Raw genomic sequence first — 17197 nt, forward strand, 5'->3', positions numbered from 1 at the left:
CTCATATTTTATAACAATATTTAGACAAAGAAAGTGGCCTTAGAACTCATAATTTCAGGTAAAGATGTTTCAGGATCTGAGGGGGGAGGGGAATTGGGGTGCTGCTGGCTTCTCTAATATGTATTTCTTAATTTGTGAATTCACCTGGTGATTTAAAGCAATGGTTCTCAACCTTTTTTCGGCCGAGACACGCCTGACAGATGGTTCTCGCATGCGTAACACGCTGAACACGTGGCCGTCACGGGGCTAAATGTAAATATACATTCTGCATCCTCAGGAACCCCCTCGACCCCCAAAAATGGGTGCAGAGCAGAACTAGGGCATTATCCATAGAACTCACCATATAAAAAAAAATATTCTGGTTCTGATGACATCTCAGTAAAAGCAAAACAAACTCCCTTTAATTGCAGGCACAATACCCCTCCTTATGAAAAGACAATAATTTACCACTAATGCATGTCCTATTGAGAAAACACGACAAATAAGATTGATTCAAATGCCTACATGCTAGTAAAAGCAAGTTTGCTTACTGTAAATGGTGTTTTCCGTGGATAGCAGCTGAATTAGCCATGCTGTCTGGGAGTCCCCAGCTGTCCTATTGGGCAGAGATATAAGTGTAGTTTTTTTTTTGGCTCAATACGTGAATTATAGGCGGACAGTTCTCAAGAAGGTGTTTTATGTGTAAAACATGTGCTCTTCAGTAGTATAGTCCGGCCCATGTGCGCATCGTCCGCCGTCTGTTTGTCTAAACACTACTGGGATGTGAAAGTATGCAGGGATGACCACGTTGCCGCCTTAAAGATGTCTATGAGAAGCACTTCATGGATCGGGGTGATCGACGCAGCCATTGCACGAACTTGATGCATCTTAGGGATTGTTGATAGATGTTATGAACGTTTTTGATAGCAGAACCGTATGCAATTGGATATTCAGGAAGATAAAGTTTGTTGTCACTGGAAATCCTGATGCGTTTCGATTAAATGAAAGGAAGAGTTGTAAGGGTCTGTTAGGTATGTGGGTGCACTGTTTGTAATAGGCAAGTGCACGTTTACAGTCAAGAGTGTGAAGTTTTCGCTTGTCATTGGCGTGAGGTTTCGGATAAAAAGTAGGTAAAGTGATGGTTTGGTTTAAGTAAAAACTGGAAACCACCTTTGGTAGAATACTTGGGAGTGTGTGTAATGTCACTTTGCCATGATAAAATTGTAGGTAAGGAGGGTAGTGAACTAAAGCTCGAAGCTCACTAACTGTTATAAATCTGCTGCTTGGAGTTAGCAATCTACTATTGAGCTCCTCCTGGAGAGGGAGGAGTTAACAATCTGTTATCAATCCCTGCTGCTAGGAGTAGCAATCTGTAGAAACTGCTCCCCAGGGGCGGAGTTAGAATCTGTAATAATTCATCCCGCCCCTGGGAGGCGTGGGCAATCTGTTATAAGTCCGCCAGGGAGTTAGCAATCGGTTATGGATCACCCTGCCAAGGGGAAGAGAGGAAAATTAGTTCTTACCTGATAATTTTCGTTCCTGTAGTACCACGGATCAGTCCAGACACCTGGGTTGTGACTCCGCGCCAGCAGATGGAGACAGAGCAAAACTTGACGGGCTCCCTACATATAGTAAGGTGCCACCCACAGCCCCTCAGTCGAACGTACTTTCAAAGCAAAAACAAGTGCCCGACTAACTAACTATAAACTGCAATATATATGCCAATTCAGAACACACCCCTGGCAGAAAACAGAAAACCAACAGAACCAGAGGCAAGAGACTGTATGCCAAAAACTCGCAATAATGCAGCCCGAAAAACAAAACGAGCGGACTCTCTCACTCTTCATCGGAATCAGAACAGACGGGCGGGAGCCTGGACTGATCCGTGGTACTACAGGAACGAAAATTATCAGGTAAGAACTAATTTTCCTTTCCCTGTACGTACCCGGATCAGTCCAGACACCTGGGATGTACCAGAGCAAATTACTGAGGGTGGGAAGCAGAGAGTCCCGCTCGGAGAACACTCGCTCCAAAACCCTGAGCCTCAGCTGCCTGGACATCGAGTCTGTATTGCTTAGTAAACGTATGCAACGACTTCCACGTCGCCGCTTTACAGATCTCCTGCGAGGACACCTGAGAAACCTCAGCCCACGACGTGGCCTGCGCCCTAGTGGAATGAGCACGAAGTCCCCTAGGTGCCACCTTCCCCTGCAGAAGATACGCTGAACCAATCGCCTCTTTGAGCCAACGCGCAATCGTGGCCCGCGAAGCCGCAGACCCCCGGCGAGGTCCGGAGCATAGGACAAACAAATGGTCAGACATCCGGAAGGCATTAGTCACCTCCAGATAACGAATGAGAATCCTGTGAACATCGAGTCTGCGCAAGTCTCTCGACCTCTTGTCCCCCGGATCCATGACTGAAAAACCAGGCAGGTCTACGGATTGATTCAAGTGAAAAGAGGATACCACCTTGGGCAAAAAGGATGGAACAGTCCGTAGGGAGACCCTGGTCTCCGAAAAACGCAGAAAAGGCTCTCTACAGGACAACGCCTGTAACTCCGAGATTCGACGAGCAGACGTAATCGCTACCAAAAATACGGCCTTCAGCGTAAGGTCCTTCAGAGTCGCGCGCTTGATTGGTTCAAAAGGTGCCCCACAGAGGGCTGATAGTACGCAATTCAAATTCCAGGACGGACAAGGGTTACGGACAGGAGGGCGCAAGTGCTTAGCCCCACGAAGAAAACGCACCACATCCGGATGACAGGCCAAGGACACTCCCTGGACCTTACCCCTGAGACAACCAAGCGCAGCGATCTGGACCTTCAAGGTACTCCAAGACAGTCCCTTCGAGAGACCTTCTTGAAGAAACTCGAGTACCGCCGGCACAGCTGGACGTATAGGATCTATGTCGCGAGTACCGCACCAGTCCTCAAAGGCTGTCCAGACCCGCATGTAGGTTAGGGACGTAGACTGTTTCCGAGCCCTCAACAAAGTCGCAATCACGGACTCGGAGTACCCCTTATTCCTCAAACGCGCCCTTTCAAAAGCCAGGCCGCGAGACAAAAGTGATCCGCATCCTCCAAACAGACGGGTCCTTGTTGAAGGATGGACGCGTCCCCGTGAAATCGAAGCGGAGGCTCCGCCGCCAACTGAATGAGATCCGCGAACCACGGCCGCCGTGGCCACTCCGGTGCCACCAAAATCACCGCCGCCGGGTGCAATTCTATCCGACGCAGAACCTTTCCTATCAGAGGCCACGGAGGGAACACATAAAGTAACACGTCCGTGGGCCAGGGAAGCACCAATGCATCGACGCCTTCCGCGCCCCGCTCTCTCCGTCGGCTGAAGAACCGCGGAGCCTTTGTGTTGAGAGCGGTGGCCATGAGGTCCAGGTGGGGCCGTCCCCACCTGGCACAGATGCGCCGAAACGCTACCTCCGGTAGCTCCCACTCTCCTGGATCCAGCCGATGACGACTGAGGAAATCCGTCTGAACGTTGTCCACCCCTGCGATGTGAGATGCCGCTATGCCGCTGAGGTGCTGTTCCGCCCAGGCCATCAACAGACTCGCCTCCTCCGCCACTTGTTGGCTCCTTGTACCTCCCTGGCGATTGATATAGGCCACTGTGGTCGCATTGTCCGACAGAACCCGGACCGCTCGTCCCCGAATCCACAGGAGAAAGGCTCGTAACGCCAACGACACCGCCTTGGTCTCTAACCGGTTGATGGACCACAGCGACTGCTGACTCGACCACTGACCTTGCACCGAGCGGCTCCCACAGACCGCTCCCCAGCCGGAGAGACTGGCGTCTGTCGTCACCACCGTCCAGGTGGCCATGAGCAGGGAGACTCCGCACGTCAAGTGGTCGGTGGAGAGCCACCAATGCAGACTGTCCCTGGCCCGGTCCGTGAGTGGCAGCGGTCGATGAAACTCTTCCGAGACCGGCTTCCAACGGGACAGTAACGCTGACTGTAATGGTCGCAGATGAGCAAAAGCCCAAGGAACCAAGGCGAGCGTCGATGCCATGGAACCCAAGACCATCAGATAATCGCAGACCAGCGGGCACCGCATGGACAACAGACGTCTCACCTGTCGCTGTAGCTTGACCACTCTCTCTTGAGTCAGAAACACCCTGGCCCTCTCTGTGTCGAACAAGGCCCCCAGGAACTCTAACCGCTGGGTAGGCTGTAGCTGACTCTTGGAGAGGTTGACTACCCAGCCGAGAGAGCGCAAGAGCTGTAGAACCCGGGCAATCGCTCGTCGACATTCGGCTTCGGACTTGGCCCGGATGAGCCAATCGTCTAGGTAAGGGTGAACCAGGAGCCCTTCCCTCCGGAGTTGTGCCGCCACTACCACCATGACTTTGGTAAAGGTGCGTGGAGCCGTGGCGAGACCGAACGGAAGAGCTCTGAACTAATAGTGCCTGCCTAGGACGCAAAACCTCAAATATTTGTGGTAGGACGGCTGAATGCCGATGTGGAGATACGCTTCCGTGAGATCCAGCGACGCCAGAAATTCGCCCGGACGAACCGTGGCCACTACCGAGCAGATCGTTTTCATCTTGAAACGCGGAATGCGAAGGCATCTGTTGACTCCCTTGAGGTCGAGGATGGGACGGAAGGAGCCGTCTTTCTTCGGGACCACGAAGTAAATGGAGTACCTTCCCAGTCCCCGTTGTGCCGATGGCACGGGAGAAATGGCGCCGAGATCTTCCAGACGTCGCAGGGTCGCTCGGACAGCGTCCCTTTTGAAAAGAGCCTTGCAAGGAGAGACGAGGAACTTGTCCCACGGTAGACGAGCAAAATGTAACGCGTAGCCATTCCTTATTACGCCGAGAACCCACTGGTCTGAAGTTATCTTGGTCCATTCCTGGTAAAACAAGGCGAGCCTCGCCCCCACCTGTGGGACGGCCTCTGGAGGCTGCCGCGAGGAACGGACCCTTCTCGTTTCATTGGGCCGACTTGGACCCCGATCCCGACGGGGTTCCGCCAGTCCTGTTAAACCTCTTCCCTCGAAAGGACTGAGACCATGAGGAAGGTCTAGCAGAGTTCGAACGGTAGGACTGTCCCGCCCTCGCCGATCTCTGCGGTCGCTGTCGCCGGTTGGATCGAAACCGGTTCCTTGGGGAGAAGGTCGAACGATGTCTGGGCCTGTCCTCCGGCAATTTAAAAGCCTTGTTCTCGCTGAGGAACTGCATCAGATCGTCCAACTGCTTACCAAATAATAGCTTTCCCTTGAAAGGCAATGAGCCCAGGTGGGCTTTAGACGTACCATCCGCCACCCAGTTCCGGAGCCAGAGAAGACGGCGGGCAGAGACTGCCGACACCATGGCCCTGGCTGATGTTCTCAGCAGGTCGTGCATAGCGTCCGCGCTGTAAGCTATCACCGCTTCCAAGTGATCCGCCTGCGAGGCCTCCCCGACGGAGAGGCCAGCATTCGCCTGCAAAGTTTGGGCCCAGCGGAGCCCTGCCCGCAACGCAAAATTACTACAAATGGCCGCCCTGACTCCCAGGGCGGAGACCTCAAAAACCTTCTTGAGTTGTACCTCCAGCTTCCGATCCTGGATATCCCGGAGCGCGGTAGCTCCGGTGACAGGAATGGTAGACCTCTTCATCACTGCCGACACCGCGGCGTCCACTCGTGGGAGACGCAGCAATTCCAATACATCCTCCGGCAGAGGATATAACTTGTCCATCGCCTTACTCACCTTCAGGCCTAACTCCGGGGTATCCCATTCCCGGAACAGAATGTCGGATGCCGAAAAATGGAACGGGAAAGCCACCGCGGGCCCCGCGAGGCCCAAGAGGACTGGGTCCATATTCGCCCCCTGACGGGTCTCTACCGGTGGGGCCTCCACCCCGAGTTCATCGAGGATCGCCGGGATAAGGGGAAGCAGCTCCTCGCGCTTGAAGAGCCGCACGACCTTGGGGTCATCCCCATCCGCCGCTAGCGTCTCTTTTTCTGTTCCCGGCTTGACTGGATCTTGATTATCGAGCCCCTCGGGCCCTTCCGCGGTCTCCGAGACCGCCCCCTCCTCCGAGGAGGAGGTAGAGTCCGTATCATAGTTCCGCGAGTCCCCTCGCGATGGCCTCTTTTCCCTGGGTGGACCCGGCGCTTTCGCCTGTCGGATCGATCTCTTCTGGGGTTGGGAGCGACCCTCCCTGCCCCCTGGGGCCTTCTATGGTCTGTGTTTGGAGCGCTTGTATTTTGCTAATTTTTTTAAAAGTAAGGCAAAATCTTCTGAAAACGAACCCTCAGAATCGGAGGAGTCCTCCCTCGACACCAAACTCCCCGCTTCCTGGGCCCCTGGGACCTCCCCCTCCGAACCGCGACGCTGAGGAGACAGGGGGGGCGGCTGGTCGCCATTTCCCAGGGCTTTCCTCGTTGCCTCCCTGACTGTATTCAAAATGGCCGCCGTTCCCGCACTAAGCGGGAACGGATCGGCCCTGTCAGCTGCTGCAGACACGGCGCGTGGCGGCGATCGGGACCCCCGAGAACGGCCCCCTCGACCGCCCTCCGAAGGCCCTTCGCCCCCCAACACGCAGTTCGAGCAAACACCGGCTCGTGAGACCCGCCCGCTCGCCGACCCACACGCGCGGCAAGCAGTCCCCCTGGGCATCCCTGACCACAGGCACCACCAAAGTAAGTGAAAAATAAAATTTCGCCGTTCCCCCGCGCAGCCCCGACGAGGAGAACCGGAGAGAGAAGAGAGAGAGAGAGAGAGCCGGCGCGTCAGAAAAAAATAAAGCCGAAACCTTTTTTTTTTTTTTTTTGTAATACTTAGCCGCTGGCCGAGGTACTGAAGACTGTCTGCTCCTGCGGGGGCGAGTGAACCGGGCTCCCCGGTGTCACCCCCGACGCTGCTGCCAGGCACGGCCGGGTCCTCGACCCTCAGCAGCGGCCTCAACCAGGGGCAATGATCCCCTCGGGATCTTGTAATCCCCCTGGGAGGCTCCACCGACGGGAGACTTCCTTGAAGCTAAAACTTTTCCCAATCTTCTTCTTCTTTATCTTTTTTTTTTTTTTTTTTTTTTATAAATTAAGCTACACTATTGTAAAAATAAAATTCTCAAATTCCTTTATCCCTGACTAACTATCCCAGGGATCCCAGAGACTGTGGGTGGACCTGCCCCATCTGCTGGAGACAGAGTAAGACTGAGGGGCTGTGGGTGGCACCTTACTATATGTAGGGAGCCCGTCAAGTTTTGCTCTGTCTCCATCTGCTGGCGCGGAGTCACAACCCAGGTGTCTGGACTGATCCGGGTACGTACAGGGAACTAACAATTGTAATACTCCATAGGCGGAGTTAGTGTTCTGTAGTGGGTTGGCTTCCCACAGAGTGGCAGTCATATAATACCGCTCTCATAGTGTAAGGAATGAACACTTGAGGTAAATTGGTGAATCCCTGGGCAGATGGCAGCGCCCCCAAGAGGATATCCTGAGAGGGACCACCAGCTAGGCTGGAGTATGGAGACAAACACAGATAGTTCTTTATTAGACAGGAAGTAAAACCACCAGAGGTGGCAGTAGTGAACTGATGTGCCCGGCAGGGCTGAAGTCTCTCAGATACTGGAATTGCGGTCTCTGGGTTGCTGAGCTGTAGAGAGAGACCATAGGTAGTGAGTAGACAGGGTATGCTGGATACATAACAGTAGTAGATGATACACTCACAATTGTAGATATCTGTAATGGCTTCTATGCAACAGAGTCTTCAGAATATTCAGGAATAGGAGCCGTAGGCAAGTGCTGGTTCCTATATGCAGTCTGGAATGAGAACTCACAATATCTGTGTATGAGATGGCTTATGGAATAGAAGAGTGTCTTCGGAGGGTTTTAGGAACATAGGCCCTCGTGGAGCGAGTACCGGTTCCTATCTGCAATCTATAATAGTAATTCACAAGATATAGATATATGATAGCTTCTGATATAGAAGAGAGTTGAGAAGGGATTTAGGAACATGGGCCCTCGTGGAGTGAGTACCGGTTCCTATCTGCAATCTACAATAATGACTCACGATCTCCGTACCTGCGATAACGTCTTAGACAGAAGGGAGTCTTCGGAGATTAGGAACATAGGCCCTCGTGGAACGAGTACCGGTTCCTATCTGTAATAGAACTCACTGTGTTCATGTCTGCGATCGCTTCCAGGTAGTAAGGAGTCTTGTGAGCATTCAGGGACGTAGGCCCTCGAGAAGCGAGTACCAGATCCAATCTTAGCAATCTGAAATCAAGAAGAGAGAGCGGGGCCCCCGAGGAGCGGGTACCCCTAGGTAAGATGGTGGAGGCAAAGCAGCGGAGAAAGAATTCCCCTTGCTAACTCGATTCGTAGTTGCAAGCAAAGACCTTTTAAGGTGGAAGCAGATGACGTCACTACGGGGGACGCCCCGAGGTTCGCACCCTTGCCAGTACAAACTCTGGAGCACACGCCCTTATGCCATCAGGAACATGGCGGATCTGCAGCATCAGGCCAGCCCGGGGATTCCAGGAAGTACGGCGAGGAGAGGCCGCGGCAGCATCTGTCCGTCAGACCCAAAGGGAGTCGCCTCTAAGGTAGAGAGGGTGGAGCGAGGGCGAGAACAGGCACGAACGCAACACTAACCCATCTAGCCGATGTTAGGGCAATCAAAAAGAGCACCTTCCAGGAGAGGTATCTCAGGTGAGAAGAGTCCATTGGTTCAAATGGCGGTAGCATTAGTTGTTCTAGGACTATGTTGATGTCCCAGGGTACTGGCGGTTTTTTGATTGGGGGGGGGGGGGGGGGGAGGCGTAAGCCCAATACCCCTTTCATGAATCTGGATACGAGAGAGTGACAGGGGAGTATGATAAGCTGCTATAGCACTTAAATGTACTCGTTGAGAGGCTGTCACTAGGCCTTCTGTGTAGAGTAGATGAAGGTAGGAGAGAAGGCGTTCTGGTGGGCAGGTAAGTGGATCAATACCTGTCGTTGCACACCAGAAAGTGTAGCGTGACCACTTTCTTTGGTAGTTGAGTCTAGTTGACGGTTTTCTAGAGGAGACTAAGATGTCTTGGAGTGGAGGAGCAATGTTTAAGTTTTGGAAAGCGAGCCGTTCAATCTCCATGCCGTGAGATGCAGGGAGGAATGTAGAGAATGAAGGAGTGATCCGCTCACCTGTGTAAGTAGTTGAGGGTTGTTGCCCAGAGGAACAGGGTCCCTTATTAATAGTTGTATGAGATAGCTGTACCAGGGTTGTCTTGGCCAAGCTGGTGCTATGAGAATCAAATCCGCTTTGTCTTCGATGCATCGTTGAACTGTGCGAGAAATGAGTGGTATCGGAGGAAAAGCGTACAGTAGGCCTCGAAACCAGTGTATGAGGAAAGCGTCCGGAGCTAGTCGGAAAGTGCTTGGGTACACTGAGCAGAAGGCGTCTACTTTTATGTTGCGTTCTGTTGTGAACAGATCGATGCAGGGGAGACCCCATATGGAGAATATGTGATCCGCTGTTTCCTGATGTAGTTCCCATTCGTGGGGGTGAAATATCCTGCTCAATTTGTCTGCTCTGGAGTTGTTGACTCCTGGCAAGTTGCTTGTAGGTGAATGGATCTGTTGTGTGCCCATTCCAGGATTTGTATTGTCTCTCTGCACAGGTTCCAGGAACCTGATCCTCCTTCTTTGTTTATGTAAAACATTGTGACTTGATTGTCTGTGTGAATCATTATCGTTTGTCTTTTTAAGAAGTGTTCAAAGGTTCGAAGGGCGTTGCGTACCACTCGGAGCTCCAATAGGTTTATGTGCTGGTTGCGCTCCATCGTAGACCATACCCAGAGTCTGAAGATGGTTTAGATGAGCTCCCCAACCCATGGGAGAGGCGACTATGGTAAGTATTACTTTATGTCGATGGGGTTGTAGGGACGATCCCGTAGACGGTGTTGATGGTAGTAGCCACCAATGTAGGTCTTTCTTCATGCAGACCGTTATGTGTACAGGAGTCGATAATGGATGCAGGAACTGAGTCCATTGAGGCCCCATTGAAAGCGGCGCATGTGCAAACGAGTGTGCGGAATTACATAAATGGAAGCTGCCATGTGTCCCAGAAGTGTCATAATTTGGCGGGCTGGGACAGTCATGGTGTGTAGAAGAATTGAAGACAGCATGCGAATAGCAAGTACCTTTGGGTGTGGTAGGAATGCTTTGTCTTGAATGGTATCTATATAGGCTCCGATGAACTGCAAGGTTTGCGTCGGTTGAAGGTTTGACTTCTTGTAGTTGATCAGGAGACCTAGATTATCGAGGCTAGAAATCATGCAAAGTAAGTTATTGCGCAGGAGAGACTGGTTGGGTGCTACTAAGAGCCAGTCATCCAGGAAAGGAAATATTTGAATCCCTTGACGACGAAGGTGTGCCACCACTACTGCTAGACATCTGGTGAATACCCTGGGGGCAGAGGAGAGGCCAAATGTAGGACCTTATATTGGAAATGCCGGTTGTTCATCTGGAAACAGAGGTAACACCAGGAATTGGGATGCATTGGTATGTGGGCATATGCATCCTTTCAAGTCCAGTGAACACATCCAATCTTTGGGCTGAAGAAAAGGTAGGATGGACTTAAGAGAAGTCATTTTGAATTTCTCTTTGTGAATGTATTTGTTGAGTGCACGAAGGTCTAGAATTGGGCGTAGACCTCCTGATTTCTTGGGAATGAGGAAGTATTGGGAATAGAAACCGGTGTGCAGTGTCGTGGAAGGTAGTTCCCAAATGCAGTTTTGCTGGAGAAGGATGTTTACTTCCCAAAGGAGAGGGTCTTTCTGCGCTGCTCGATGTTTCTGTGGAACTAAGTGTAGTATGGTTGGAACTGATGTAAAATGGAGAGAATAACCTTCCTTTATTATTGTGAGAACCCATTGATCGGATGTGATTGTGGACCAAACTGGGAGGAATTTGGTTAATCTTCCTCCTACTGCCAATGTCAAAGCTGGTGGCGAAAGTATCGTCAAAAAGGTTGCTGTGTTTTTGCTGGTTGGGATTCTGCTGTTGGGCGAGCTTGTCTAGGGGTTCTTGGCCTAGGACGCAAACCCTGTTGCTGGTAAGGTTGTCAAGTCAGCTGAGGCCTATAATAAGAATATGGCCTGTAGCTGCGCTGATAAGTTTGCTTTTTGTATGTTGGGTATTGTCTTCTGAACGATCCAGGTTGATGTGTAGACGTTAAGGACAATACAGCCATTTTTTTGTTCTTTCAGTTTTGTGACTGTGTCAGTGAATCTGTCACCAAATAGATTATCCGGTCGACATGGGAGGTTAGCCTGTTTATCATGGACGTCGTCCCTGATTGCGCTGGACCACAGCCATGCTAAGTGTCTTGCAGCTATAGAATTTAATGCCATTTTTGAAGATATCTCGAATCCTTCATATATAGATCGTAACAGATGCTGTAAGCCCTCTTCCACGTTGTGGAATTCAGCAGGCAGGGTAGAATCTGAGGAGGACTGTGTAAGGTATGGTCTAAGACTTTGCGAATTTTCGAAAAGGTACTGGGCGATCAAGAATTGATGGTTTTGAATTTTGGCATTAATCATACTGGATTGATACGATCACCTCGCAAAGTCGTCCAATAATTTGGCATCTCTGGATGGTGGTGTATTAGAATGCAACCTAGACTTTTTTGCCTTTTGCATTGCCAATTCTACAACAACTGACTGATATGGTAATTGTACGGTCGCATAATAGGGAGAGTCCCTCATGCAATATTTAATATCTGTTTTGCGTGAATGGGATGGAGTGGTGAGAGGTGTGTCCCATGACTTCTCCATGAGGGCAATGAGAATTTGATGTTGGGGCAGTGCAACTGGTTCGCTTGGAGAATTTTTAAAATGCCCATCATCTCCTGTCTAGGATCATGGAGTTTTCTTGTCTCCACATTTAGAAATAGACCTACTTTCTCTATAAACTGGGAGTAGGTTAAATCCTCCGGTGGGGATGCCGGTTCAGGTGGGACCTCAGCTGGGTCTGAGGGGTATCCTGTTGAAGAATCATCAGAGGAGGATGTCAAAGTAAATTCTTCTAGGGGTGTTGATGGCTTCCTTGGTTGTTCCTTCGGTGATAGCCCTGGAACAGATGGATCTTAAGGCATTGATGGAACTTCAGCTGGAGGAAGTGGGGAAGGCGGGTTTTGTTGTTGTTATTGCTCTATCGACCTCAAAAATTGCGATAGGATGTCTATTATCTGGGTCATAGCTTGTGAAGCTAGCCTAGATGTCAATGGTATAGACGGCAGAGGCTCTACTGGCGATGGCAGCGTAGGAGGTACAGTAGTCAATGGGCCTTTTAGATGTACTGGATCTGATATGCCTACAGAGGAGGATGAAAGGCTGTCTGAAAGATGAGGTGGAGACATGCCTCCCTCAGTGTCGACCACAAGTAATGGAGAAGGCTCCCTAGGCCTTTTATGACCAGAGATATGTTTCTTAGGTGCAGGATACTTCGGGTGCGTCGGCTGCAACAATTGTTTTTGTTTTGGTAATCCTGCATCAGCGTGCGTCGGCTGCATCAGCTGTTTTTTCCGTTGAGAACCTGCATCGATGTGCATCGGTGCTGCTTTGATGCGACGCATCTGCAACGCACTTTGCTCCCTGCGTCAATGCTTCAATGCGCCGGAGCTTCGATGCTCTTTTGGTATGTCGATGCGTGGATGTTCCCGAGGCGCGTCGGTGCTTCGGACGCGGCTCCTTATCTTTTTTCGGGAAGCCATTGGCATCGGTGAGGCGCGCAGCCATGACGCCGTTGAAGCATCCCCGATCCCTGTCCCTATTCTTGAAGGGGCATCGGGTGTGGGTATTGTACCCTAGAGGGTTCAACAGAAGAAGCCCTTCTGTGGGATGCAGTCTTCTTTTTTCTCTCTGGCCCCAGAGATGATTTAACAGAAACCTCTGAAGGGGCATAGGAGCCAGATGGTGGTGCCTTGAGTTTCTGTATTCAAGCTGCATGCTGGCGCTGCGCTCTGGGGGACATACATCCGCAGTCCCTGCAACTTTCCTGATCATGATCAGATCCTAGGCATATATAACATGACTGATAGCCATCAGTCACTGACATTATTTTGCTACAAACGCAGAATTTAAATCCTGGGCAAGGCATGATAAGAAAATTAGCCTTTCTTGTGATGAAAAAGTTTTCTTTTTCCTGTTTTTACCTTACAACTGTAACTAGACTTAGAGAGCTCCGCCACCTAGTGGTACAGAAGACGTACCCAGACAGCATGGCTAATTCAGCTGCTTATCTACATGAAAAAATACCTCACCTCGGTCACACACCCAGAACTGACCTTCACCACAAATTATAAATATGGAGACAAACTGGAATGGAAAACCAAAACAACCACTCTGCATCAGTGCAAACCTGGAGAAATTGAAAGAGAAATATAGCACCTAACATACGGGCCGATACAGTAAAAATCGCGGGAGAGCGTGCGATACAGTAATTTATTTAAATTAGGGTAGTTTTTACTGCTTTTCTGTGCACTTCCCTGGCGCCGGCAGAAATTAACGCCTAACTTTGGGTAGGCACTAATTTCTTAAAGTAAAATGTGCGGCTTGGCTGCACATTTTACTTACTGAATCTTGCGGGAATACCTAATAGGGCCATCAACATGCATTTGCATGTTGCGTGCGCTATTAGGTTCGGGGGTAAGGGGTAAAGCTAGCACATCGAAAACGCGCGTCCAATCACGGGTTAACAATGCGCTCTGCCGGAACGCACTGTACTGTATCGGCATGACAGTCCCAGGATCTGCAATAATACACACAAACTAACCCGCACAAAGTTACACCTGTATTACGGAACACACTCAAACAGTAACAACCCTACCTATGAAAAGGCAACACTACAAATATTTAACCAGGCCCTAAACACTAATACATTTCCTATCAGGAAAAAAGAACAAGCCAAGCTGCTACAGATCCCCACACAGAAATAATTGTAAAACTATACTAATATATGTTACAAAACAGCTGATGAACAGAATACCATCCATCAATTAAAAACTCATAAAAAGTATTAAAAATTGTCCAAATATCAATAAAATATTTCAAAACAGCAGACACATCACACAATACCCAATAATTAAAATGGCAGTCAATCAAGAAAAATAAACTTAAAAAGCCATCTTTACTTACCCTCTCCAGCAACTCTCCTACTCCTTTCCCTTGCAGGCCAATAGCACACACCACAAACAGCAGTGGCTGCTGAAGCTCTGTCCTCAAGATTCTCTTCCTTAGGGCCCACAACCAGTCACTCATACATAGTCTCTGTCTCACACAGACCAGTCACCTCCCTAACCAGTCTCTCTTCCTCACACACACACACACCAGTCACCTTCCTGACCAGTCTCTGTCTCTCACAGACACCAGTCACCTCCCTGACCAGTCTGTCTCTAACGGACACCAGTCACCTCCCTGACCAGTCTATGTCTCACACCAGTCACTTTGCTGACCAGTCTGACTCACACACAGACACCAGTCACCTCCCTGACCAATCTCTGTCTTTCACACACAGACACCAGTCACCTCGCTGACCAATCTGTCTCTCACCACAGACACCAGTCACTTCGCTAACCAGTCTGTCTCTCACACACAGACACCAGTCATCTTCCTGACAAGTCTGTCTCTCTCTCACAGAAACACATCACTTCTGACCATGGTCTCTCTCAATCTCACACATGCTCTCTCACTTACATACTAGCTCTTAATCACAGACAAATGCTCTTGCTCCCATTCTACCACCTACAAAGCTGCCACTCACGCACCCATTCTACCACACGTACCCACAAAGCTGCCACTCACGCACCCATTCTACAACACACAAAGCTGCCACTCACACACACACACACACACACACACACATACGCTCACATGGAGCCTCTTCTCATTGCTTGGCCCAATAAGCCTGGCCTCCGCTCTTCAGCCGCTGCCGGCCTGGCCTCCGACGGTGGGGCTCAGTGTCTCTCCACACTTCAGCCGCCGCTGACCTGGCCTCTGTTGGCGGTGCTCAGCGTCTCTCCTCACTTCAGCTGCCGCCGGCCCGGCCTCCAGCGGCAACATGCAGGGTCTCTCCGCTCTTCGGCCTTGCCGGCCCGGACTCTGGCGGTGGCACTCCCCTATCAACTGCATCGGCCAGTACACCCCTAGGGAGAAGGGAAGCACAAGTGGGGCAATGGGACACCGGGAGCTGCAACACGCCTGCTGGTGCTTGGCGACCCACTGGTGTGTTGTGACACACCGGTTGAGAATCGCTGGTTTAAAGAACTCCCTTCCATCAGGTTGCCTATATTTGATGTTATAATTTTTTATTTTAAGATATACTAAAAAGCACCTTGCTCTATTGTAATAAAAATGTTGCATCACGTCTGAGTTGAGACAATTGTAACCACTGTTTTATAACTGGTTTAATAAACAAATTTAAAACATAACGATAATATTCAACATCATTCATTACAATAACACTGGCTTGTTACGAGTGACACTACAACTGTACGATCCACAGTGAACACTAAGATCTCACAATAAAGGACTATTGACTATTTCCACAATACGGAGCACAGATCGGACATAAATAAGAGATTGTGTGTTTTCCATAGCAAGTCCAAAGCTCTGGAATTCTCTGCCTGACACGTTACATATTCTATCAGACAGAAAGAGATTTAAATGTGCGCTAAAAGTATGGCTATTCAAAAATGCATATAAACTAACTTAAAAACATTAGAATATAATGAGCCACAAAGACAAGAAGAACAAAAGATAATAATTGAATCATGAAGAATAAATCAGATGAGAGAATGTAAGATTCTCAAAATAACCCTCTAAGATGTGAAAACTATCATTTCATTTTAATTATCCATACTCTTTGCCTTAATTACTAGATCAATTATTAACACATACTAGATAATTTCACTTGATAGATATTAATACCTGTCTATGAATACCACCTCCGTAACGAAACATTGTTTGTTGAGTTAAAACTATGAATGTCACTTTGTAAACTGTTGTGATCTATACATGGAACGACAGTATATAAAATGTCTAAATAAATAAACTAAAACCATATTTGGCCAGGACTGATTTTTAAAAATGTATATCTTAGTGCTCTCTTATATGGATTACTGTACTTCCCTTTTTAATGGGTCTTTCTGGCCTTTTTAATTACAGCTGAGTCAGGGCCTAGTGAAAGGAGGTACACTCAGCAGGAGGACACATTTTTGTGCACAAACTTTACTTCTAATGCAGCAAGTTTCGCGTACAAAAAATACGTGCGTAGAACTGTATGCACTAATTAGCGCCCTCACATGGAAATCCAATGCAAATGATGGCATAATCTATTACTCTCTAACCCACCAATGCAGAGATGTGCACTGGCTTAAAGCATATTTCCTTAGTGCTGGAATTTTACTCCTGGTCTGTGGAGTAAAGTTTCCACCGCTACTGTTAGTCTATGGGCTGAAGCAAGAGTGCCAGTGCCAGGACCTGTAGTCAGTATTTTTTGGCCAGAAAGTATGATTTATGTGCAGAAAACAAGCTATATGCGCATAAATCATTTTATGCACAGTAAATACAATTTGTGCACATAAACCATTTCTGCACATAAAATATTTATGCGTATGTTTTTCTCCATGTAAAGCTTTTCTTTATACACATTTTCTGGTTTCTGTGCATTTTTAAACTCCTGATTCATTAGCAAACTATTAGCTTACTGCACTGAGAGTTTAGCAAATGAGCTTGCTTGTATGTTAAATTTTACGCTGGCTTTCAGTGCAGTTTTAATGCTCAGCTAGTTTCATCAGTCCCTCAGAATGCAGCTGCCAGTAAAGTAATAGGCCATTTTACTCCAGCTTTTAGTGATTTACATTGAGTTCCTACCTCATTTTGTATAGTTTAAAATGCTCTGCCTCATCTTTTAGGCCATGAATGAACTTGGTTACTTGACTGGAAGGTCAAACTGTATACCCTGAAGCATTGTTAAAGGTCTGCAGGATAGTCTTTTGAGGATCCCATCACTTAAAGAATTTAAACCGGTTAGATCAAGGTTCTGACCCCCTATTTAATGGAATGCCTTACCAAAAAAATGTTAGGAAGAGAAAGATTACTTAAATTTGACGAGACTGGTTTAGGCAAAGATGGTTAGGAATGCTTTTCCCCATACCTAATTTGGCCACAGCTGGGTATAATTTTTTTTATTAAACTTTTTTTTTTTAGCTTAATACTATCATCTGAATG

General features: G+C 48.8%; 1 protein-coding gene across 2 annotated transcripts in view; it reads right to left on the reverse strand.

Moving 5' to 3' along the window:
- The window catches only part of LOC115075828, a 256128-nt gene that overhangs the window by 237933 nt on the left and 998 nt on the right, over positions 1 to 17197 (reverse strand). The gene's annotated exons all lie outside the window — the stretch shown is intronic.

This window comes from Rhinatrema bivittatum, chromosome 14, assembly GCF_901001135.1.
Source record: "Rhinatrema bivittatum chromosome 14, aRhiBiv1.1, whole genome shotgun sequence".
Classification (NCBI taxonomy): Eukaryota; Metazoa; Chordata; class Amphibia; order Gymnophiona; family Rhinatrematidae; genus Rhinatrema; species Rhinatrema bivittatum.